Raw genomic sequence first — 27,632 nt, 5'->3', positions numbered from 1 at the left:
GCAGTAATTTTTTAAACATAAATTAAATTTTTTAAACACATTCGTGTTCAAAAAGCACTACTCTTAAGATCGTTTGGTCTATCAACCGATTTTACCTAAAATCGGCTTTAATAAAAATTAATAAATCAGTGACTGATTTGCTCAAAATTTCGACGTCTAAAATTTTTTCAAATGTATATGTATTAAAAAATCACTACTTTCAATATATTAAGTCAAATTAATATTTGATAGCATTGATATAATCAAGAGAAGTAGACGAACACATATGAGCTAGTTTTATATCAATCTATGCCTTCAAATGTAGTGTTGTCAAATGGGCCAACCCGTGGCAAGGGCAGGTCGGTCCGTGGCGGACAAGCCATTTGGTGGGGTTGGGCAGGCCAATCCATCATCTTACCAGGTTGGGAAATCCCCAACCCAACCTAATCCAAGGTGAATTGCGGGTTAGGTGGGCCAACCCAGGGGCATATCAATTTTTTTAAAAAAATATATATAAAAAATTTTATATTTTCAACATTTTACTTCGGAAATGTTCATTAATCAAATGTATTTAGAAATAACTATTTTAAATGTAAATGGATATAAACGAGTATTCTTGTTTAATTAAAAATACTATTTTTATTTCAAAATTATAACAAAGAAAGACAATAAATTAATATAAAACTTGGTTTATATGTGTTTTTCAACCCGTGGGTCAACTCAAGCCTTTGCGAGCTGATGCACGTATTGTTGGTTGCTACTCGGAAAGCCTATAGGTTCCACTGTACAAAAATTTTGTACAAAGGTCTGAACCTTTTCCTAGCTACCATGTGTTCTTTTAAATTAAATTTTGGATCGCCTGCGGAACTTAACACGTTTGATCCAAAACTTAATCTATTTGTTCTTTTAGGTTTTGACTTGGATCTCCTGCGGAACTTAACACGTTCGACCCAAGTCTCCTTAAGTTATTAATTCCATTAAATATTAATTTCCATAAAAGGTTCCCAGTACTGACGTGGCGAGGCACATGGCCTTCTTGGATATGGGAGCAACCACCACCGACTAGACAAAACCTTTAATAGAAAGCTAATATTTAATTTCCTAAAATAACTTTAGGTTAACCAAAGAGAACAATCAAATCCCAAGGAAAAGAAAGAAACAAAAGAACACAACTTCGAAAAAACATATTCGAAATTCTAGAACGTAAGCCTCTTGTATTTGGTATTATTTCCATAAATAACTAGCATGATGCGGAAATAGAAATTACTAGTTATACCTTGTAGAAAAACCTCTTGATCTTCTACCGTATTCCTCTTCTAATCTTGGACGTTGTGTGGGCAACGATCTACCGAGATGAGAAACCACCAACCACCTTCTTCTCCTCCAAGCAAGGTTCGGCCACAAAGGAAGAACTTTACCAAAGAAGAAAATCAAAATACTAACCAAGCTCCAAGAGATGCTAGCTTTCTCTCCTTCTTCTTCTTCTCCAAGTAGTATCCGGCCACCACAAGAACTCCAAGAGAAGTATTCGGCCACCACAAGAGAGGGAGAGGGTAATGGCCGGCCACAACACCAAGGAGAAAGGGAGAGAAAACAATAGAGGTTGTGTCTTGTGAAGGCACCCTCACCCCTTCTTTTATATTCCTTGGCCTAGGCAAATTAGGAAATTTAATTACAATAAAATTTCCTTAATTTCCTTGACATGATTTATTTGAGAAAAATAAAATAAAATTTCCCAAATAAACTCTAATGGCCGGCCACATCAAGAGGAAGCAAATTGGACAAGTTTTTAATCAACAATTAAAACTTTCCTGATTTGTTTCCGGAAATTTTAAAATAAAATTTCTCTTTAAAATCTCTTCATGGTTAATAAAAGGAAATATCTATAATTTTAATTTTATTAACATGTGAATAATTTAAAGAGAAAATAAAAACTCTCAATCTACAAATAAGGAAAGAGATCTAATCTCTTTCTTTAATCTTTGTAAATCTTTTACAAGAGAGATATTTTAATTTTAATTCTCTTTAAATTATATCTTCCACATAATAATAAAATCTAAAATTAAATTTCTTTTTATTTAATTATGGCCGGCCCTACTAGCTTGGGTTCAGCTAGGGCCGACCACCCCGGCCCTAGCTTGGTTCCCAAGCTAGCTTGGCCGGCCCCCTTTAGATGGGTATAGAAGGTGGGTATATGTGGGTATAGTACTCTATAAATAAGAGGCTACGATAGGGACCGAGAGGAGGAATTAGTTTTGGTCTCCCGATAAAATTAAGCATCCCATGTTCGCCCCGAACACACAACTTAACTTTATCAATGATAATTCATTCCACTAGAGAACTATCATTGAACTACCGCACCAATCCCAAATTACATTTTTGGGCTCCTTCTTATTATGAGTGTGTTAGTCTCCCTGTGTTTAAGATATCGAATGTCCACTAATTAAGTGAGTTACTGACAACTCATTCAATTAATATCTAAGTCCAAGAGTAGTACCACTCAACCTTATTATCATGTCGGACTAAGTCCACCTGCAGGGTTTAACATGACAATCTTTATGAGCTCCTCTTGAGGACATTATCAACCTAGTATCACTAGGACACAGTTTCCTTCTATAATCAACAACACACACTATGAGTGATACCATTTCCCAATTTATCGGGTTTATTGATTCATCGAACTAAATCTCACCCATTGATAAATTAAAGAAATAAATATCAAACATATGTGCTTGTTATTATATTAGGATTAAGAGCACACACTTCCATAATAACTGAGGTCTTTGTTCCTTTATAAAGTCAGTATAAAAGGAACGACCTCAAATGGTCCTACTCAATACACTCTGAGTGTACTTGTGTAATTATATAGTCAAGATAAACTAATACCTAATTACACTACGACTTTCTAATGGTTTGTTCCTTTCCATTCTGGTCATGAGCTACTGTTTATAATTTATAAGGTACTGATAACATCATCTTCTGTATGTGACACCACATACTATGTTATCTACAATATAAATTAAATGAACAACTACAAACAAATGTAGATAATTAGACCAAATGTGATTCTTTATTCATAATGAATGTTTACAAAGCTTAGGCTCTCAGTATACACTCCAACACGTATATCGTGGGTTGACCCACGTGGGTCGCGGGTTGATCGGTGCAGGTCACGAGCTTAGGCGGGTCAACCTGCGGCGACTTGGGTTGATAAAATTCTAACCCAACCTACTTAAATTGTTTGGCGGGGTGGGCTAATCCGACAGACCCAACCCAAATTGACGTCTCTAATCAAATGACAATTTGACTGAATATATCGAGAGCAGTAATTTTTTGAATACAAATGTATTTAAAAATTTTAATTAGTGCCAACAAATTATTGCTCTCAATATATTAGGTTAAATTGGTATTTGAGGGCACTGATATAATCAAGAGAGGTAAACGAACACATAAAAACTAATTTCATATAAATCCAAGATCATTTGGTCTATCAGTCGATTTTATCTAAAATCGACTGATGGACTAAATGACCTCAGATTAACATGAAATTAATTCACATGTGTTCATCTACCTCTCCTAATTATATCCATGCCCTCAAACAGTAATTTGACTTAATATATTAAGAACAATGATATTTGATTCAATATATTTAAAGCAGTGATTTTTTGAATATAAATATGTTTGAAAAATTTAATTCATATTAAAAAAAATTATTACTCTCAATATATTAGGTCAAATTAATGTTTGAGGGTAAAGATATAATCAAGAGAACTAGTTGAACATATAGAATATAGTTTCATGTCAATCTAATGTCGTTTGGTTCATCAACTAATTTTGGGCAAAACAGGTTGATGGATCAAATGACCTCGGATTGATATGAAACTAGTTTTTATATGTTTCTTTACCTCTCCTTATTATATCCACACCCTCAAATACCAATTTGACCCAATATATTGAGATGAATGATTTTTTAAATATGAATTAAACTTTTTTAAACATATTCATGTTTAAAAAATTATTGTTCTCAATATATTGAGTCAAATCGACGTTTGAGGGCATGAATATAATCAAGAGAGGTAGCTAGACACTTAGGAACTAGTTTTATATCAATCTGAGATGGTTTGGTCTATCAACTGATTTTACCTAAAATCAACTTTAATAAAAAAAAATAAATCAGTCGACTAATTTACTCAAAATTTTGATGTTTTGGCATAGAGTAAAATTGATTTGACTGATAAAAAACAATTAGTATTCTGATAGGTGTAAAAAGGAAAATTGATACACGATTTGGTAATTTTAAAACTATCCTACGTGATTTGGTAATTTCATAAACTTACCTACATGGTTCAATAAAAAACTGTTGATTGTTTGAAACTTTTATTTGATTGATTGATTATTAAGTTTGATCATTCAAACTTGTTTCTTTATTTTAAAAGTTTTTTTTATTTTTGTGTGTGTTAATAAGTGTTTTATTAATGAACATGATTCGTGAACATTGTTTATGAATGCTGTTCATGAACATTGTTCACGAATATTAATGAGTTGAACATGTGTTCAAGCTTGTTTGTTTAGTTTATTGAGTTATCTATGCTTGTTTATTTAATTAATATTGTGTGTATTAAACGAACATAAATAAGTTTTTACCAAGCCGAATATCAAACTTGTTCGCGAACAGTCGATTCATTTACAACTCTAATGATAATGTAAAGTTTATAAGTAAAAAATAAAAAAGGCGTCCTTGTTTTAACGAATCGTCAAAAACACATCTTATATTGATTTATTACCAAAATAACAATACTCTTTTGTAAAGTGGTACAATTATCTTAAACTGTAAAATAATAATTTATTTTCATTATTATATTTTTGCTATTTTTTATCCTAAATTTGCGCTTTGCTATAATTGAGCTATTACATAGTTGTAATATTATAATTCCTATAACATGGAAAAAAAATTAAAACTTATTCATAGATTTTGAAAGGATTTAAATGATATTTTTTAGTTTAAAATTTGATCGATACGAGTTTCATTCTATAATAGGTTGTAGATATTTGAACAAACTTCAATTTGATATATTGTACATCCTATGATTTAACTCAAGTCAAAAGTTATGACCTTTGAAAGTTTAAAGTTTAACATTTATGTTGTAGCAGCTATGGTTTCGTAACTACTACGACTGAGCTAGCACGTAGTTGTAGGGCAGCTACAATTCTGTAACCGCTACACGTGAATGTTAAATTCTAAACTTTAAGAAGCAATAACTTTTGACTTGAGTTGAACCACGTAACATACAATATATCAAATCGAAGCTCGTTCAAAGGTCTTCGATTTAATACATTATGGGTCATGTGGTTCAATCCGAGTTAAAATTATGACCTCTTAAATTTACCCAGCATACATGTTATAGCAGTTATGAAATCGTAGCTGCTATAACTGTGTGACAATTCAGTTATAGCAGCTATGAAATCGTAACTACTACAACTACAAGTTAAAATTTAAGAGGTCGTAACTTTTGATTCAGGTTGGACCATAAAACACATAATATGTCAAATCGAAGGTCGCTCACGAATCTTCGATTTAATATATTTGTGTGTTATGTGGTTCAACCTGAGTCAAAAAGTTATTACCTCTTAAAATTTACCCAGCATACATGTTGTAACACTTACGAAACTGTAGCTGCTACAACTGTCTGTCAACTCAAGAAACCGTAGTTGCTACAACTACAAGTTTAATTTTAAGAGATCATAACTTTTAATTCGGGTTAAACCACAAGACACACACAATATATCAAATCTAAACTCATTTAGAGATCTTCAATTTGATATATTGTGTATTTTTTTTGGATCAATTTGAGATAAAAGTTATGATCTCTCAAAGTTTATCAATATACATGTAGTAACTACAAAATCATAACTGCTACAACTATAAATTATAACTTTGAGAGATCATAACTTTTAATTCAAATTAAACTACGGGATGCACAATATAACAAATTGAAGATCTTTGAACGAGATTTTATATGATATATTGTGCGCTCCTTGGTTTATCCTGAGATAAAAGTTATGATCTCTCAAAATTTAAGATTTAATATTCACATGTTAGCAATTAATAAATCATAACTGCTACAACTGCGTGACATCTCAATTGTAGCAGCTACGAAATTATAGCCGCTACAATATGAATATAAATCTTAAACTTTAAGTGGTTATAATTTTTAACTGAGATTGAACCATAGGACACACAATATACCATATTGAAGCTAGTTTAGATATCTAAAATTTGTTATGGGGTGGAACCCTTAATGGCTAGGGTTCAGATTCAAAAAATATCATTTAATTCATTTTCGAAGCCTTCGAACAATTTGTCTTAATTTTTTTTTATGTTATACCAGTTATAGAATTATAACTGCTACAATTATGTAATAATTCAGTTGTACCATATACGGTACCATAACTGCTAAGTGTGCCGATTTAGGTGGGAAAAAAGTGTTTAATCTTGTTGTCTTTTGATGTATTATGTTGCTCTAGAGTTCCCATTGTATCTTGCGATCAATAATTTTGATGTTGTGTTGATCAATATTAATTTATTAAGGTACAGTAATTATAGAATTATAGTTGCTAATTGTACATCGACGCATATACTCAGAGAAAAAAATCTTTTATATCCCTAGTCAATTTGATGATTGACTATAAATTGACCTCATAATTTATCTCTCTATATAATTCAAGAATAGACGGTAAAAAATATCTGATGTGAATATAATTATCTTTCACTATTATAACTGTTAATTATAATAATTATAATAGTAATTATATAATCATAACTATTAATTGTAATAGTTATAAAATTATAATGCTTGTCGTCAGGCGGAATAATCATGTAACGAGGATTTAATTCTGTGCCTTGTGAATTTGTATTTTCTCTAGTTAAAAATGAAGAATGAACCCTAAATCCCCTTCACTTTCCGCCTCTTCCGCTCCATTTTCGACGTCACCATGCCTATGATTAAGGGTGTAAATGAACCAAGCCGCTCGTGAGCTATTCGAAGCTCGATTCGATAAAAACTTGTTTAAGCTCGTTTAATGAGGCTCGTTAAGATAAACAAATCAAGCTCAAGCTTCGCAATACTCGGCTCGTTAGCTCGTGAACATGTTTCTTAAGCTCATGAATCAACTTTTAAATTAAAAAAATAATAGTTTTGATATTAAATTTATAGATTTTACACTCTACTTATGAAAAATATAGACAAATATATTAAATTTATTTATTAGAATAAAATTATAAATTATAATAAAAATATTATAATTTTCTCTAAATATATAATTTAATTTTTAATGAATATTTAAATTTATAATTTATACTTATTAAGCTCATTTAGGCTCGATAAAAGCTCAAATAAGCTCGTGAGCCATGAATATATTCGTTAAATAAAGCTCGAGCTTGGCTCGATTATAAATGAGTCAAGCTCAAACATTCAAGAGTTCGGTTCGGTTCGGCTCGGCTCGATTACACCCCTACCCATGATGACGAGGTCTCTCCTCCATCTCCACTTCTCTACTCCTCTTCCTCCATGCCACCGCCTCCTTCCCAAGACCCTGTTGGATATAATTATCCCTATTTGGTGGGCTTATTTGTAAGTTGTACACGTGAATACAATCCGAACCCTTTAAAGTGATCTAACTTATGTCTAGTGAGTTTCGGGTAATTGGATGTGGATCTCATATGTGTAGAACCTATAGTCCCGCATCTATCATCATCTATTTGCTGATAATAGATGTTTAGTATATATGGATTTATAGTCCCACATCTATTATCATCGATGGACTGATAAAAGATGTGCACTATATAATGGGTTGGTCCCCAGAGGATTAGGGTAATCTTGAGACGTCTCTTCGTTCCCCATTGACGAAGAGAATTCGACGCCATCAACCCTAACTCCTTCGGAAGGCCAACCTTCTTCTCCTCCTTCTTCTTCCACAGGATTGTTGGATCGACGAGCTATGCACGAAGAACCATGACAATTCCGCTGCATTCAGGTTCTTTGTAATTACAGTATTTATTTCCTTATGTCGTGTTCTCGATGAAACGAAGAACCATGCTCATATGTTCTTGTTTTTCCTATTCGAATTCCTACTTTGATTGTCTAGAATTCATGCGGCTTAGGTTTTACGAGAACCATCAGCCCCTCCTTTTCCCCTCCTCCTCCCTCTTGCAAACCACCCACCCTTCTCCTCCCCGCCTTCTCTTCCTTATCCCTCTTCTCCTTTAGGCGTTGCTGCAAGGTCCCCCAACGTCTACTTCGACTCACCGGTGCAGTCGCCCCCTTCATGCGACGAGATTCATGTGATCACCGGCCCGATGTTCGCCGGAAAGACAACAGCTTTGCTCCGTCGAGTTCTAGCCGAGAAGAGTAATGGAAGGTTAGATTCCTCTCACTCTAATTGAGCTCTCTAAATTACATTTGCCAGTCTTCTAGGTAATGAAGACAATATCCAGTCTTTCAAAATTATTTTTTCCCCTTTTCTTGTTCTCATGTGTAGGGACTGGGAGAGCTACACTATATCATCACTGTATGTGTACATTTTGAATTAAGGGGGTGTTTGGTTTAGGGGAATAGGAGTGGGGAATGGGAATGGGAATCATTGATTGTCATTGTTAATGTTTGGATTATAGGAATAGGAATGCAAATAAGAGAATGAATCCTTGAAAGTGGGTAATAACTCATTCCCATGTACCTCCCCTTCAATGAGCCATTACCCTATTTTCATCAATCAAAATATTTCCTTATTCCAAAAATACCCTTGAGCTAAAACTAAAATTTTCTCCTTTAATATCAAATATCAAAATATATTTATTTATTTTTTCTTTCATATCACTTCTCTCTCCTTGTTCTCTCTCATCATATTTTCTCACTCATCATTTTATCACACACTTTCTCTCTCATTTTTTCTCATTACACTTTCTCTCTCATCATACTTTCTCTCTCCTCAATCTCTTCCATCGTACTCTCTTCCTTATTTTTTTCTCATCATACTTTCTCTCTCCTCAATCTCTCCCATCACACTCCCTTTTCTCTTTTTTTCTCATTACACTTTCGCTCTCATAACACTTTCTCTCTCCTCAATCTCTCTTGTCACACTCCCTCTTTTTTTTCCTCAACACACTTTCTCTCTCATCATACTTTCTCTCTCCTCAATCTCTCCCATCACACTCAATGTTTTCTTTTCTTGTCTCATTTTCTCTCATCACACTTTCTCTCTCTTCATTCTTTCACATCACACTTTCTCTCTCTTCATTCTTTCTTATCACACTTTTTCTCTCATCATCCTTTCTCTCTCATCATTCTCTTTCATGATATTTTTCTCTCACATTTATCTTTTTCTCACATCTAATTTTTTCTCTTATTTTTCTTTAAGGGTAAAAAAGGAAATTTTGATTTATCTGATAAAAAATATACAACTAACCAAACATTGCTTTTAAGAGTGATATCCATGCTCATACCCATTCTCATTCCACTATATAATGATTCCCATTCCGATTCCTATTCCTAACAAAAAACCAAACGCCCAGTAAGTTTAATGAAAACTGGAACTTCATGAACAGAAATGTGGCCTTAATTAAATCTGAAAAAGATAGGAGATGTGGTTGGATGTAATTGTAACTCATGATGGTACAAAAATGTCGTGCATGGCTATTCCAGTGCTTTCTGTGTTCCGAGAAAGACTAGGAGCAGAAGCCTATGATAAGGTAACTAACACTAAACTAATTTTCACCTGTGTGCTTTTCATATTATTTCTCATTCCAACCATTTTCTCTCTTACGCCTCTATAGGCATACATATTTGGTTGGATTGTAAAAAGTAAGATTGCTTATCGGGGTTTATCTTGGATGATACTTATTTTGATTTTTAGGTTATGTTTTATAAGGTGATAAACTTCATTTTTCTCAATTCTTAAGAAATTGTAAACAGAATTGATAAAATTACGGAAGTGTACCAGAATCTATAGTATGCAAATCGATTTTGGGCAAGATCTTCAATTTGCAGATCTTCCTTAGTATCCAGAGAATTTTGTCGATGAGGAAACAAAACAAAAGCATCATCTGCAAACTGGGACCATAACCCTTATTTATAGAAACATAAGTTTGTCTATTTCTAATTAGGCCCCTCAACAAATTAGAAATTGCACATGATATCCACATTAATTTATTCATAACAATTAAACCCTTAAGTCATATTCCTTAATCATAAATTTGATAACATTAAATAATGACTTATTTAATTGATGACATTAGACATTTATAATTACAATTATGGTCCCAAAATTCTAATAATCTCCCACTGGATCATATGTGTAAATTTATAAATGTAAAATTAAGTTGAGAAATCTCAACATAAAACTTATGCATTCTATTCAATTCATAAGAAATTGTAAACAGAATAGATAAAATTACGGAAGCGTACCAGAATCCATAGTATGTAATCGATTTTGGGCAAGATCTTCAATTTGCAGATCTTCCTTAGTATCCAGAGAGTTTTGTCGATGAGGAAACAAAACAAAAGCATAATCTGCAAACTGGGACCATAACCCTTATTTATAGAAACATAAGTTTGCCTATTTCTAATTTGGCCCCTCAACAAATTAGAAATTACACATGGTATCCACATTAATTTATTCATAACAATTAAACCCTTAAGTCATATTCCTTAATCATAAATTTGATCATATTAAATAATGACTTATTTAATTGATGACATTAGACATTTATAATTACAATTATGGTCCTAAAATTCTAACAATCTCCCACTGGACCATATGTGTAAACATATAAATGTTAACCTTAATGAGCTCATAACTTTTGTCATCATAGCTGTAGGGTTTCCTTAACAATCTCGTCCATTAATTATATAGACATAGGATCAATGTAGTCTTCATTGTATCTTTCACAACTAAATCATCAATGGTCACGTACATCAATATAATCAAATGATATAGATCAATTATGAATATGTGGCATGAAAATTACATGCAAGGTGATCTATTCATGTCAATTTTCAACTAGTCCTCTTTAACCAAAGTGAGATCAAAACTTTAACTTAAGTTATACAAAGTGTAATAAAGTAAACATTGAACTTTATATCTGATCAGATAATCTCCAAATATATATGTTTCATCAACATAACCAAACATATATAGAAAACATGTATAGTACAAACTCTCACTAGATCTAGATTTCACCAAACTGAATAACACTCATATGAGTGGTATGCTCATAGAAGACATTGGGTGGTAAACTCTTTGTAAAAGGATATGCTATCATGGAGTTTGTGTTTATGTGTTCTATCAAAATCTGTCCACTTTGTACTCTTTCTTTCACAACAAGGAACTTGATATCGATGTGCTTCGATTTTGTCGAGCTCCTATTGTTGTTAGAATACAATACAGCTGATCGATTGTCACAAAATAACTTCAGTGGTCTTTCAACCCTTCCCAAAATACGCAGCCCAGTGACAAAATTTTTCAGCCATATTCCATGATTAGATACCTCATAACTGTTGGAGTGTATACTGAAAGCCTAAGCTTTTGTAAACATTTGTTTTGAATAAAGAATCACATTTGGTCAAATTATCTACATTTGTTTGTAGTTGTTCAATTAATTTATATTGTAGATAACACAGCATGTGGTGTCACATGCAGAAGATAATGTTATCAGTACCTTATAAATTATAAACAGTAGCTCACGACCAAAATGGAAAGGATCAAATCATTAGAAGGTCGTAGTGTAATTAGGTATCAGTTTATCTTGACTGTATAATTACACTAGTACACTTAGAGTGTATTGAGTAGGACCATTTGAGGTAGTTTCTTTTATACTGACTTTATAAAGGAACAAAAACCTCAGTTATTATGGAAGTGTGTGCTCTTAATCCTAATATAATAACAAGCATATATATTTGATATTTATTTCTTTAATTTATCAATGGGTGAGATTTAGTTCGATGAATCAATAAGCCCGATAAGTTGGGAAATGATATCACTTATAGTGTGTGTTATTGATTATAGAAGGAAACTGTGTCCTAGAGATACTAGGTTGATAATGTCCCCAAGAGGAGCTCATAAGGATTGTCATGTTAAACCCTGCAGGTGGACTTAGTCCGACATGACGATAAGGTTGAGTGGTACTACTCTTGGACTTAGATATTAATTAAATGAGTTGTCAGTAACTCACTTAATTAGTGGACATTCGATATCTTAAACACAGGGAGACTAACACGCTCATAATAAGAAGGAGCCCAAAAATGTAATTTGGGATTGGTGCGGTAGTTCAATAATAGTTCTCTAGTGGAATGAATTATTATTGATAAAATTAAGTTGTGTGTTCGGGGCGAACACGGGATGCTTAATTTTATCGGGAGACCAAAACCAATTCCTCCTCTCGGTCCCTATCGTAGCCTCTTATTTATAGAGTACTATACCCACCTATACCCACCTTCTATACCCACCCAAAGGGGGCCGGCCAAGCTAGCTTGGGAACCAAGCTAGGGTCGGCCTAGGTATAAAATTGGGTGGCCGGCCCTAGCTTGAACCCATGCTAGTGGGGGCCGGCCAAATTAAATTAAAAAAGAATTTTAATTTTAATTTTTATTATGTGGAAGAAATAATTTATTAAAGAGAATTTAAATTAAAATATCTCTCTTATAAAAGATCTACAAAAGATTAAAGAAAGATATTAGATCTCTTTCCTTATTTGTAGATTGGTAAGATATTTTATTTCTCTCTAAAAATTATTCACATGTTGTAAAATTAAAATTATAGAAATTTCCTTTTATCAACCATGAAGATATTTTTGAAGAGAAATTTTTAATTTTAAAATTTCCGGAAACAAATTAGGAAGTTTTAATTGTTGATTGAAACTTGTCCAATTTGATTTCATTGATGTGGCCGGCCATAAGATTTCAATTGGGGAAATTTTATTTTATTTTTCTCAATTAAATCATGTCAAGGAAATTGAGGAAATTTTATTGTAATTAAATTTCCTAATTTGCCTAGGCCAAGGAATATAAAAGAAGGGGTGAGGGTGCCTTCATGAGACACAACCTCTATTATTTTCTCTCCCTCTTTTGTTCCTTGGTGTGGCCGGCCATCCTTTCCCTCTCTTCCTCTTGTGGTGGCTGAACCCCTCTCTTTCCTTGGAGCTCTTGTGGTGGCCGGATACTACTTGGAGAAGAAGAAGAAGAAGGAAAGGAAGCTAGCATCTCTTGGAGCTTGGTTGTGTTAGGACCAAAAGTAGCTAGAGGGGGGGTGAATAGCTCGTCGCGTGCTCATCGCTCGGCGTGGCTTGTTTCTTCAAGGATATGCAGCGGAAAATAACAGAAACAAACACACAACGCTAACAAGGTTGGTTTACTTGGTATCCACCTCACAAGAGGTGACTAATCCAAGGATCCACACCACGCACGCACCCTCCACTATGAAAACACTCCTTTTCGGTAACTACCGAGGGCGGAGAAGCCCTACAAGACTCTCAGTACAAGAAGAAAGGAAAGGGAAACAAGATACAAGCGCAAAGCTTACAATGAGTACAGAAAACCCTAACCCTAGCTTCTCTTCTTGCCTTTGATCCGCCTCTTGACTTGGAAAGCTTCCAAGATCCTTCAAGAACTGGCGATCTGATCTTTGAGAGCGCTGTGGAGAAGTTGGCGAAAGATCTGGAGTGAATCGGAGAAGAGATGTCGCAGCCATCGCACGCCTGCAGCTTAAATCGACGCCAACGGTCGGAACCCGATCGATTCAAATGTTCCCAATCGATCGGGGAGGCTTTGGATCGATTCACGGATCGATCCAGAGCGCCTCTTTGCTCTGGAAAAACACCTGGATCGATCCACGGATCGATCCAGCGCTTATCGCGCGAAGCAGCCGCGTCCCAATCGATCCACTGATCGATTGGGATATCTGGATCGATCCACGGATCGATCCAGAGGCTTTCTGTTCGCTGGGAAAAGCCTGGATCGATCCAGCTCCTGGATCGATCCCCTGATCGATCCAGCACTTGGTTTTTGCCCAAAACTAAGTTCCAAGACTCCCAAACCAACATCCGGTCATCCTTGACCTGTTGGTACATCATGTCTAGCATCTGATCACTCCCTTGACCTGCCAGGACTTCCCACCAAGTGTCTGGTCAATCCCTTTGACCCACTTGGACTTTTCTAGTCGTGCCAAGTATCCGGTCACTCCCTTGACCTACTTGGACTTCCACCAGATGTCTGGTCAACCTTGACCCATCTGGATTTCCTCATGCCAAGTATCCAGTCAATCCTTTGACCTGCTTGGACTTCCCAACACCAGATGTCCGATCATCCTTGATCCATCTGAATTTTCCCTTGCCTGGCTTCACTCACCAGGACTTTCACCTAGTTTCACTCACTAGGGTTTTCCATCTGCCTAGCTTCACTCACTAGGACTTTCCATCTGCCTAGCTTCACTCACTAGGACTTTCATCTGCCTAGCTTCACTCACTAGGACTTTCCATCTGCCTAGCTTCACTCACTAGGACTTCCCAGTCAAGTATCCGGTCACTCCCTTGACCTACTTGACTCTTCTTCAATCAATATCTTATTGTCAAACATCTAAACTCAAACCAAGACTCAGCTTGGTCAACCGGGTCAACCTTGACCTGAGGGATGTTGCACCAACAATCTCCCCCTTTTTGATGTTTGACAATACCACAATAACACTTACAATACCACATGTAAGTTAAGCTAATCCCATAGCCTCATTCTTCATGCCACTAGGTAATGAACACATAAGTTAGACTCTTCATTCTCCCCCTAAGAGGGCAAACTCCCTCTAGGTAATGAAAGCCTAACTTACACCCATTCACAGGTCCTTTCATTCTCCCCCTATTGGCACACATCAACCCATCTTTGGGCACACATCAACCCATGTTTGGGCACACATCAACCCATGCCCTAATTTTGGGTACACATCAACAAATCCATTTGTTGACGACTCTCCCCCTGAAGAGTTGCTCATCGTTGTTCACAACATCACTCGTTGTGATCAACATGATAATGAAGGTCCCATACCCTTCATTTATCCCTAACTTCTCCCTCAATGTAGACAAATACTCAACCTTGAGCATTTTCTAACCACGTGAGTTCCCACTTGATATAATGAGGATATCCACTCCCCATTTCAAGTTCAAAAGCTCATACATGAGCATTTTCTTTACAGAAGGTTAACCACCTTCCAAGGTTCATGAAAAATAATTTTTCATGTCTTTAAAGAGTCCCTCCCCCTAAAGACATGGTGGTAACTTCTGTCATTGCACCAACAATGACTTGGAATCCCTAAACCTTTAGGAAACCCAAATTTAGAAGTTTTGAGGTTCAAATACTCAAAATTTGAAACAAACCTCAACCTAAACTTCAATGAAGCCTTCCTTAACCAATCCATCCTTGTTTTCACATGAAAACACCCTTTGTATGTATACAAATGTATTTTAGGGGTTTGGAATGGTTACCTAGACTCAAAGGGGTTCAAAGATGCTGAAATCAGGCCTTCCCAGCCAAAATCAGCAACTTGGATCGATTGGAGTTGGGATCCAATCGATTGAACCTTTCTGAATCGATCCACTGATCGATTCAGACTCCCTGGATCGATCGGCTGATCGATCCAGCGAGCTTCTGCTCGTGGGAGACTTGCCTTCTAAATCGATCCACGGATCGATTCAGACACTCCAATCGATCCACGGATCGATCGGAGCTCTGATAGTTGCTGAAATTCCATTTCAGTCAACTTCAGAAACCCCTAGAAAATTCTACAAAAATCCAAAAATCATGAAATTTCGTGTAGACATTATTTAAGGCATACTTAATCATGGAAAAATAGCTTTCTATGAAAATACATCATATTTTCAAAGATTGACACAAACTTGAGAACTTACAAAAACTTTAGTGTTTTCTTCAAGTTTGTGTCTAACTATTCAATGGTGATTACTATCAAAAGATAACCTTCACCAAGGTTTTCCAAACTTATTTTAAAAACATTTTAAAAACCAATATCCCACCATGTTCCTTGGGCTTAATGCACATGACTTGTACATTAGCTTTCCCAATTATGGGAAACACATAACTATGTGTTTTGATGAACTTAAAACTCAAAAGAATGCACTAAATCAACATCTTGAGTTTTGTTCATCATCCTAACATCTCACTTATATCTAACGTACACTGAAACACATACAAGTCATCTTATAGATCTTTGTGAGATGTAGATTTTGGTTTTGCCCTAATCTAGGGATCATGCATATCTATCTAGACATTTTAAAGATATTAGACATCCACCTAGGATGTCACTTGTTAATAAGTGTTGGTAAAATGCCATTTGTCCTTAATTACAAGGAATTAAACTAATGCATGATAATGTTAGGGCATACATCAAAATAAAATAACTTTCAAAAGAAAGATTCCTATAACTACATGATGTATGAAAGTCATGACATGGTATTTTTGGATTTTGCATAATAAAACATGAATGCAAAAATAAACATGATGTCATGGCATATGATGGGCAAACAATCATGGCAAGATTTAACATAAATAAAATATACCTAGATCAACTATCTAAGTATCCTTAAAAACTTAGCTAAACTTACAACTTAAACCTAGATTGCCCTAAAGTGCTTCATGAAAATGCCAAAGCCTAAATTGGCATTTCTAATTCCCTTGATTAATTTATGCCAGTTGAAATTAAACATATCCTCAAATGTTGGCATATTTCATTTTTCACAAGAGTAGCACTTTTAAATTAAGGCCCGGATTGCCTTAAATTTCCTAAGAACATACCAAAATCCCAACTTGGTAGTTCTTATGAATTTCCCAATATGTGCCATTTAAGATTAAAATCAATTCTTTCACCATTAGGCACATTTTACTCTTTCAAGGAGTAAATAATAATTCCATTTCATTTTCAAAGGTTAACAAAAACCTTGAAAATGCTCCTTGAGTGTCAATTTCCTTAAAGTTGGGTTAACTACCCTTCTAATCGGAGTTGACACTCTCCAACCCATCTATGGGATAGAGAAGATGCTCCTAGGAACCTAACACCTATTGGTGCTCCTTGGATGCTCTAGGTACTCACTAGGGATAACTTCCCTAGATACCTTCCTAGTGACCTTGTTGGGCTTCTTAGAAGCCTTGGTCACATTTTCTAGGTCAACTCTAGGGATAGCCTCCCTTGTGACCTTGTTAGTGACTTTCTTAGACTTCTTAGAAGTCTTAGTCACTTTGGTTGCAAAAATACTTCTAGGGATATCTTCCCTTGTATCTTTGACTTGACCTCTAGACTTAGGGTTTGTTCCATAGCTATACGGAATCCTATGATAACTTGGCACATCCTTCTTAGCCTTCGGTTTGTATCCCAACCCTCTATGGCCATTGGATGGCTTTTGTACCCCTAAACCTAGGTTATGCTCTTTTTGCCCTAATAGGATATTTTCCATCCTTTTTAGGGTCTTTTCCATTTTATCAAGTCTTGACCTCAAGACTTGATTTTCCATCACTAAGTCCTTAGTTTTTGTTTTTCCATTAAGTTCATGAGCATTTTTGTTTCTAGGCTTGTAGCTACAATCCTTAGAGTTCTTGCCTAGACTTTTACCTACATTCCTAGCCTTAGGTGTAGTAGTTTTGGCATGTAGGGCCACATGTTTTTCCTTAAAGCCCTCATGCTTCCTATTCTTATGGTAAATTGCATTAAAATGATAAAAATTAGAACTATCATGCTTTTTACCATAATGTAAAGGAGTAGGCTCAATAAATGTTACATTCTTCTTTACCTTGGAGGCTCCCCCTTGACTAATGCCTCCTTGAGCCTTGACCATCTTCTTCCCCTTGAGGCATCGACTCCGGTAATGCCCCTTTTGATTGCAAGAGAAGCATATGATATGCTCCTTGCTCTTCTTTGTTCCGGGAATGGTCTCCTTCTCCTTGCCCTTTTTCGTCACTTGACCCTTCTTCTTGGCCAAGTTGGGACACTTGCTCTTGTAGTGCCCACTTTCCTACACTCAAAACATATTATATGATTTTTATTTTAATTGAAACATTTATACCTTCTTGTGTAGGGATGGCACTTGCTCCTCCATTTGCTATTTCTTGAATTTCGGAGGTGGCACCATCTTCTTCTTCTTCACTTGACCGGATGTAGAAGCTTCTCCTTCTTCTTGATCCGCCACCAAGGATTGCTCCCCCTCAATCCTAGAGGTGGAGGCTTCATCATCTTGAACATGAAACAAGGAGTATACTCCCTCCTTGTTCCCTTCGTTGCATTCCCTTGAGGATGAAGCTTCTTGGATTTCCTCTTCTTCAGAGGTTGAGCATCTCTCAACCTCGGAGTCCTCCTCTTGGTCTTGCTCCAAAGAGTCACCCTCTCTGGATTCTTCATGATCTTGTACAGTGGAGGGGATCTCTTCATGAAGCTTGGCCAATTTTCTCCATAGCTCCTTTGCATCTTCAAACTCTCCAATTTTGCAAAGGATGGTGCTTGGCAATAAATTGACCAAAAGCTTGGTCACTTTGTCATTTGCCTCGTACCTTTGGACTTGCTCCGGGCTCCATTTGCTTTTCTTTAGAACTTTGCCCTTTGAATTTCTTGGAGCCTTGAAGCCTTCCATTAGAGCAAACCATTGCTCTATCTCCATCATAAGAAAATTTTCGATTCTTGATTTCCAAGAATCGAAACTCGTAGAAGTGTATGGTGGAGCCACCCTTGTGTCAAATCCAAGTCCATCTTGGAATTGCATCTTGAAGTTGAGCTTGATAAAGTATTGAACTTGAAGAATTTGCTCCAACTTCTTCACCCTCTAGCTTTTCTTGTTATGCTTGACCCTTCCGGCGATGATTCCGGTGAAGAGCGGCCTTGCTCTGATACCACTTGTTAGGACCAAAAGTAGCTAGAGGGGGGGTGAATAGCTCGTCGCGTGCTCATCGCTCGGCGTGGCTTGTTTCTTCAAGGATATGCAGCGGAAAATAACAGAAACAAACACACAACGCTAACAAGGTTGGTTTACTTGGTATCCACCTCACAAGAGGTGACTAATCCAAGGATCCACACCACGCACGCACTCTCCACTATGAAAACACTCCTTTTCGGTAACTACCGAGGGCGGAGAAGCCCTACAAGACTCTCAGTACAAGAAGAAAGGAAAGGGAAACAAGATACAAGCGCAAAGCTTACAATGAGTACAGAAAACCCTAACCCTAGCTTCTCTTCTTGCCTTTGATCCGCCTCTTGACTTGGAAAGCTTCCAAGATCCTTCAAGAACTGGCGATCTGATCTTTGAGAGCGCTGTGGAGAAGTTGGCGAAAGATCTGGAGTGAATCGGAGAAGAGATGTCGCAGCCATCGCACGCCTGCAGCTTAAATCGACGCCAACGGTCGGAACCCGATCGATTCAAATGTTCTCAATCGATCGGGGAGGCTTTGGATCGATTCACGGATCGATCCAGAGCGCCTCTTTGCTCTGGAAAAACACCTGGATCGATCCACGGATCGATCCAGCGCTTATCGCGCGAAGCAGCCGCGTCCCAATCGATCCACTGATCGATTGGGATATCTGGATCGATCCACGGATCGATCCAGAGGCTTTCTGTTCGCTGGAACGCTCGATGAATCCTGGATCGATCCACTGATCGATCCCCTGATCGATCCAGCACTTGGTTTTTGCCCAAAACCAAGTTCCAAGACTCCCAAACCGACATCCGGTCATCCTTGACCTGTTGGTACATCATGTCTAGCATCTGATCACTCCCTTGACCTGCCAGGACTTCCCACCAAGTGTCTGGTCAATCCCTTTGACCCACTTGGACTTTTCTAGTCGTGCCAAGTATCCGGTCACTCCCTTGACCTACTTGGACTTCCACCAGATGTCTGGTCAACCTTGACCCATCTGGATTTCCTCATGCCAAGTATCCAGTCAATCCTTTGACCTACTTGGACTTCCCAACACCAGATGTCCGATCATCCTTGATCCATCTGAATTTTCCCTTGCCTGGCTTCACTCACCAGGACTTTCACCTAGTTTCACTCACTAGGGTTTTCCATCTGCCTAGCTTCACTCACTAGGACTTTCCATCTGCCACTAGGACTTTCCATCTGCCTAGCTTCACTCACTAGGACTTTCCATCTGCCTAGCTTCACTCACTAGGACTTTCCATCTGCCTAGCTTTACTCACTAGGACTTCCCAGTCAAGTATCCGGTCACTCCCTTGACCTACTTGACTCTTCTTCAATCAATATCTTATTGTCAAACATCTAAACTCAAACCAAGACTCAGCTTGGTCAACCAGGTCAACCTTGACCTGAGGGATGTTGCACCAACAGGTTGGTGTTTTGATTTTCTTCCTTGGTAAAGCTTCTTTATTGGCCGAACCTAGATAGGAGGAGAAGAAGGTGGTTGGTGGTTTCTCATCTCGGAAGATCGTTGCCCACACAACGTCCGAGGTTAGAAGAGGAATACGGTAGAAGATCAAGAGGTTTTTCTACAAGGTATAACTAGTAATTTTTCTTTCCGCATCATACTAGTTATTTATGGAAATAATACCAAATACAAGAGGCTTACGTTCTAGAATTTCGAATATGTTTTTCGATGTGTTCTTGTGTTTTTTCTTTTCCTTGTGATTTGATTGTTCTCTTCGGTTAACCTAAAGTTATTTTAGGAAATTAAATATTAGATTTCTATAAAATGTTTTGTCTAGTCGGTGGTGGTTGCTCCCATATCCAAGAAGGCCGTGTGCCTCGCCACGTCAGTACTGGGAACCAATTATGGAAATTAATATTTAATGGAATTAATAACTTAAGGTGATTTGGGTCGAACGTGTTAAGTTCCGCAGGAGATCCAAGTCAAAACCTAAAAGAACAAATAGATTAAGTTTTGGATCAAACGTGTTAAGTTCCGCAGGCGATCCAAAATTTAATTTAAAAGAACACATGGTAGCTAGGAAAAGGTTCAGACCTTTGTACAAAATTTTTGTACAGTGGAACCTCTAGGTTTTCCGAGTAGCAACCAACAATAACATGCTATAAACTCTGCTGCCATGGTGGAAGAAGCTGTTAATGCCTGTTTGGCACTTCTCCAAGAGATAACTCCGCCGGCCAACAGAAAAACATAACCTGAAGTGGATCTCATGCTATCTTGGCATCCCGCAAAATCAGAGTCAGAATATCCCATGATCTCAAGAGTATCTGACCTCTTATATGTGAGCATGTAATCACTAGTTCTCTTTAAATATCTCATTACCCTCTTTACTGCTTTCCAATGATCCATTCCTGGGTTGCTTAAATATCTGCCCAACACTCCAACAATGTACGCAATATCTAGACGTGTACAAACTTGAGCATACATAAGACTTCCTACAACTGAAGCATAGGGAATCTTTTGTATTTCTTGAGTCTTGAGGCTTCCTTTAGGGCATTGTTTAAGACTAAACTTGTCTCCTTTAGCGACTGGGGTATTACTTGGTTTGCAATCTTGCATGTCAAATCTTTTAAGTACCTTATCGATATAGTTCTTTTGCGATAATCCAAGAATACCTCGAGAACGATCTCGGTGTATTTGGATTCCTAATACAAAAGATGCGTTACCAAGATCTTTCATTTCAAAATATCTAGATAGAAATCTCTTGGTATCGTTCAACATACCTATATCGTTTGTGGCAAGCAAAATGTCATCAACATATAGAATCAGGAAGATATGCTTACTCCCACTGAACTTATGATACACACAATCATCTACCATATTTACCTCAAAACCAAATGAGATTATTATTTGATGAAATTTGTGGTACCATTAACGAGATGCTTGTTTTAACCCATAGATGGACTTCTTAAGTTTGCAAACCATACTCTTTGGATCTCCTAGTACAAAGTATTCTGATTGCACCATATAGATTATTTTCTCAATATCTCCATTGAGAAAAGCTATCTTGACATCCATCTGATGGAGTTCCATATCGAAGTGTGCGACAAGTGACATGATTGTCCTTAAAGAGTCCTTCATTGAAATTGGAGAAAAGGTCTCTTTAAAGTCAATATCATATTTCTGAGTATAGCCTTTAGCTACAAGGCGTGTTATACCTGTCCACATTACCATTTGAATCCCGTTTGGTTTTAAAAATCCACTTACAACCAACGGGTTTCACACCTTCTGGTAATAGGACAAGTTCCCAAACATTATTGTCTTGCATTGACTTATACTCCTCATTCATTGCCTTAATCAACTTTTGAGAATTTGAATCTTGCATGGCTTGACGAAAGTTGATAGGATCATCCTGCGCCATACCATCATTTTCCTCATGTTCTTGAAGTAGCACTATGTAATCATCCGAAATAGCACTCCTCCTTTCTCTAGTGGACCTTCGTAAAGGCACTTGTTCTACATACACTGGTTCTTGAGGTTGTTGAGTTTGTTCTTCTGGGAGTTGATTAACAATGTCTTGTTGTACTTGTATTGCATCTTGATAACTGATAGGAATAAAATCCTGATCATTATTAGAAGCAATCATAGGAATATAAACCATTTCCTCTTGAAGAGTAGTGGGAATACATTTCTCCTCAAAAACAAGATCCATTACTTTATTTTTTTCCCCCCAAACTCAATATCCTCAAAGAACGTTGCAGTTCCCGTCTCAAAGATGGTCTTTACTTTGGGATCATAAAACTTATAGCCCTGTGATCGCTCAGAATATCTAATAAAGTAGCTACTTATAGTTCTGGAGTCCAGTTTTTTTTTCATGTGGCCTATACGGTCTAGCTTCAGTTGGACATCCCCAAATATGAAAATGTTTGAGACTTGGCTTTCGCCTTGTCCAAAGCTCAAAAGGTGTTTTAGTAGTTGCTTTAGTGGGTACTCAATTTAGAATGTAAGCTGCTGTCTTTAAAGCTTCTCCCCAGAGTGACATTGGTAAGGTTATTATACTCCTTACCATTTCTTTAAGAGTTTGATTACATCGTTCAGCTACACCATTCATGTTTGGTGAGCTTGACATGGTGTACCGTGGGACGATTCCACACTCCTCTAGGTATTGAGCAAAACGTCTTGGGCGTTGCTCACCTGAACCGTCATATCTACCGTAGTATTCACCACCACGATCAAATCTGACTTTCTTAATTCTTTTGTTTAGGTGGTTCTCAACTTCAACTTTAAATGTTTTGAAAACGTCTAATGTTTGAGTCTTCTCATAAATAAGAAATAGATATGCATATCGAGAATAATCATCAATGAATGATACAAAATATTGTTGACCATGCCAAGAAGGTGTTGGAAAAGGTCCACAAACATCTATATGTATCAATTTCAATACTTCTATAGCTCTATATGCACCCTCTTTCTTTCTTTTGGTCTATTTGCCCTTAATGCATTCAATACAAACATTTAGGTTTGAAAAATCAATGGAGTGTAAAATTCCATTTGATACAAATCATTCAACTTTATTTCTAGAGATATGTCCTAAACATTTGTGTCATAAGGCACCTGAGTTTTCATTATTAAATTTACGTTTAGTACCACGTGATTCCACATTCAAGGTTTCAATATAAGAAGCATTTATATCAAACATATATAGATTGTCATAAATTATAAGTGAATCGGTTCCAACAACAGTAGAATTAATAGATAAATTGAACTGACCGTTTCCAAACGAACAACAATAACCTAATTTGTCCAAATGAGAAACAGAAACCAAATTCCATCTAAATGACGGTACAACAAAAGTATCTATCAAGTCTAAATAGTAACCAGTGCTTAACAACAATCTAAAATGGCCTATTGCTTCCACCTCAACCGACTTGTCATCACTCACATAAATGCATCTTTCAGTATCAGTTGGCTTTCGGTAGCTCAGGCAACCCTTTTTTCGCACGCCATGCATGGTACTCAGGACAATCTTTCTTGACATGATTAGGCTTGTTACAGAAGAAACAACTTTTCTTGTCAGTATCCTACTTTTGTTTCTTCACATAAGGACCTTTAGTAGCCTCATTCTTTCTTTTATTGCCCTTATCTTTAGGGGTGCTTGCCAAATAGGCACTTTCAGCCTTGATTTGCTTCAACCTCTCTTCCTCTTGAACACAATATGAAATGAGCTCACTAAGAGTCCATTTCTCCCTTTGACAGTTATAATTGATTTGGAACTGACTAAACTGGTTCGGAAGAGAAATAAGTACTAAATGCACAAGCATGTCCATCCGACAATTCAAGATTAAGTGCCTTCAACTTCGATGCAAGGTGGGGCATTTCCATGATATATTCTCGAATATTTCCCTTGCCTATACTTCATGGAAATCAAGCTCTTCAGAATTGTGCTTGTTTCCGCCTTATCGCTTTTGGCAAAGCGCTTTTCAATCTCATCAAGATATTCCTTAGCTTTGGTGACACTATTAGACATCGCGCCCTTAAAAGCCTCAGGTATGCCGCGCTTGATGATCATAGACTCATGCGGTTAGAGCGATCCCACTTCTCATATTTAACCCTCAGTTCAGAGGAACTAGTATCTATAGGAGCAATGAGTTGCTCTGTCCTAAGCGCAAGATCCAGATCCATGCAGCCAAGAACAATTAAAATGTTCTCCTTCCAATCCTTAAAATTTGTATCATTAAGGATCGACACTGAACTTAAGTTAGCAGAAATAGTAGCAACACTTGCTGAAAAGAGAACACAAGAATTATAACATAAATAACATGCTCATTTTGAATCAATTAAAATAAATGATAAATCTCATCTAAAGATACCTAGTGCAACAACAACATCAAGTCTTTGGACGGTAATATTATTTGCAAGTGGTACTCTTGTTTTAATAATCAAACAGTAACAATAATGCATGACAAATAATAAACCTATCTTTGGATCGATTTATTATATGCATGAAACATAACAAATAAAACCTGATAATTGTTACGTGTATATTATCACAAGTAAATGTACAATTTGTTAAGTATAAATCTTCCTTTGGGCCGATTAATACTCACATAAATATATATATTTACACTTTACTTAATACCTCAATAATATCTTAATATTTCAAATAAAATTAAATTCAAATAATAGAGGTCACTTTGGTGACATATAATTCAAATTTAATTTAATTTAAAATAATATATATTAATAAAACGTATATAATCCAATTAAATTAATATTATAAAATAAATTGATTATTTAATTTAAATAATAAATTTAATGGATTATCATTTAATGGGAGAAATTATATTACTGATGTGTAATATTTTAATTCCACAGTGAAAGCATGCACCATTATTTTTTTTTCAAAATTCAAAAATATCAAAAGTTGGCAAAAAAAAAAAAAAAAACAATTCCTTCCTAAATGTGGCCTCACTCCACGTACGTACGTGGCCATCACGCCATGTACATGGTTTTTTTCTCAAATCATTTACAAAGAAACGAACTGTTTCTTTGCCAGCTTCGCCACACGTCTCCACACCGCATGAACTGTCACAACCATAGTTACCGACTTCGACAGTCAATCGACAGGATACCGAAGCAGTCGGCAATCCTTTCCAGCGCCGGACGTCGGTCACGAAATAGCGAGAGGCGGCCACAGCCAACTAGCCGGCCACAGGCACATCTCCGACCAACTGTAACACTTTATTCTAACCCGGAAAACAACCTCCAGCGTGAAGCTGGTCATCAGTGGCCTAAGAAACCGGTTGCAAGCAACCTCCCATGACTTCCCCGGTGGAATTTACGATGCAGTGCCGATTGTGACATAGAACAGTGCCGAAAATCACAATGAATAAAATCACAACATGATATATCATGAACCAAAACCGAGATTGCATAAAACATAAAATTTTGTACCCAAAATAAAAATTTTCCTTAAGAATTTAGAATAGAAGGCTCTGATACCAAATGATGTAAAATTAAGTTGAAAAATCTCAACATAAAACTTATGCATTCTAATCAATTCTTAAGAAATTGTAAACAGAATAGATAAAATTACGAAAACGTACCAGAATCCATAGTATGCAATCGATTTTGGGCAAGATCTTCAATTTGTAGATCTTCCTTAGTATCCAGAGAGTTTTGTCGATGAAGAAATAAAATAAAAATATCATCTGTAAACTGGGACCATAACCCTTATTTATAGAAACATAAGTCTGCCTATTTCTAATTTGACCCCTCAACAAATTAGAAATTACACATGGTATCCATATTAATTTATTTATAACAATTAAACCCTTAAGTCATATTTTTTTAATTATAAATTTGATCACATTAAATAATGACTTATTTAATTGATAATATTAAATATTTATAATTATAATTATAATTATGATCCCAAAATTTTAACAGGGATCATATTTTGGTTAACTAATTAAACATTTCAATAAATTGTTGTACATTTTGCTGTAGTTCATGTATGTGGCTCACATCTTGAATTGGTTTTGCTAATATTTAACATATACGCTGGCAGGTTGATGTGATAGGGATTGATGAAGCCCAATTCTCTGAGGATCTTTATGATTTTTGTCCCAACGCTGCTGACCGTGATAGGAAAACAGTTATTGTTGCTGGCTCGGATGGTGACTACGTTGGGTAAATTATACAAATCCCTGCCAATTAGACTGTCTTTTTAGAGAACCACATTTAAGAAGCATCATCGAGTGAAGTTCATAGTTTAGATATTATGATTCTGAGCTGGTTGGTCTGTCCGCAACATGTTACAGGGTATACTTGCACTCAGCATCTCATCTAGTTAAGTTTTGTTGTCTCATCAAACCATGTCTTTGACAGACGGAGATTTGGTTCAGTGCTTGATATCATTCCGCTAGCTGATTCAGTCACCAAGCTTACAGCAAGGTGTGAGTTGTGCGGTCAGCGCGCATTCTTTACTCGAAGGAAAACAAGCGAAAAACAAACTGAACTTATAGGCGGCGCTGATATTTACATCAGTCTATAGACAACACTATTACAAAAAGATCACGGGTTTGAATATTGAAAATAACCTTTTGCAAAAAGTAGGGTAAGACTGCGTACAATGGATCCTTCCCCAGGACCTCACATGACGGGAACGGGAGCTTCGTGCACCGGACTGCTCTTTAGTCTGTAGACAGCACTATGCAGAGGAACTCACCATAAAAGAAGCCACACGAACTGTGTTGGACATTGAACACCACTCAATTGCAGTTTAAACCTAGCTGATTCGATAATTTCTTGTACCTCGACATCATGGAAACCACGATGATTGGATTAGCCGTCTGATGCCCTCTTATTTTTTTGGCTCAAAAAATAGCCTTAAGTTTGGTATTTGAACTTTGAAGTAGGTAAGCTTACGAAATTGTATGCCCTATGGGCATGTTATTTTTTCCCCCTTGGGACATGTGTGTAATTTTGTAAACAAAGGTGTTCTTGGTTAAAATGGATATTGTTTTCGAAAGACAGAATTGGAAGACAGATTTGATTGAGCTTTGTTGATTTAATATTGATTTAATCTAGATGGGTGAATTAACTAACAGAGGAGTGAGCAATGCATTAATAACTGAATCAATATTTGATAACATCAATCGACTATTGTATATAATATAACAATTGACTCGACTATTCCATTTAATTGATTTTTAAATTTTAAAAGCAAGACCAAATCAAAA

At 36.3% G+C, this 27,632-nt stretch overlaps 1 pseudogene; it reads left to right on the top strand.

The window, feature by feature from the left end:
* The first annotated feature begins 313 nt into the window (after positions 1 to 313).
* Positions 314 to 26,944, top strand: LOC122048423 (annotated as a pseudogene).
* The last annotated feature ends 688 nt before the right edge of the window (positions 26,945 to 27,632 follow it).

This window comes from Zingiber officinale, chromosome 2B (assembly GCF_018446385.1).
Source record: "Zingiber officinale cultivar Zhangliang chromosome 2B, Zo_v1.1, whole genome shotgun sequence".
Classification (NCBI taxonomy): domain Eukaryota; kingdom Viridiplantae; phylum Streptophyta; class Magnoliopsida; order Zingiberales; family Zingiberaceae; genus Zingiber; species Zingiber officinale.
This window is presented reverse-complemented; position numbering and strand designations above follow the sequence as displayed.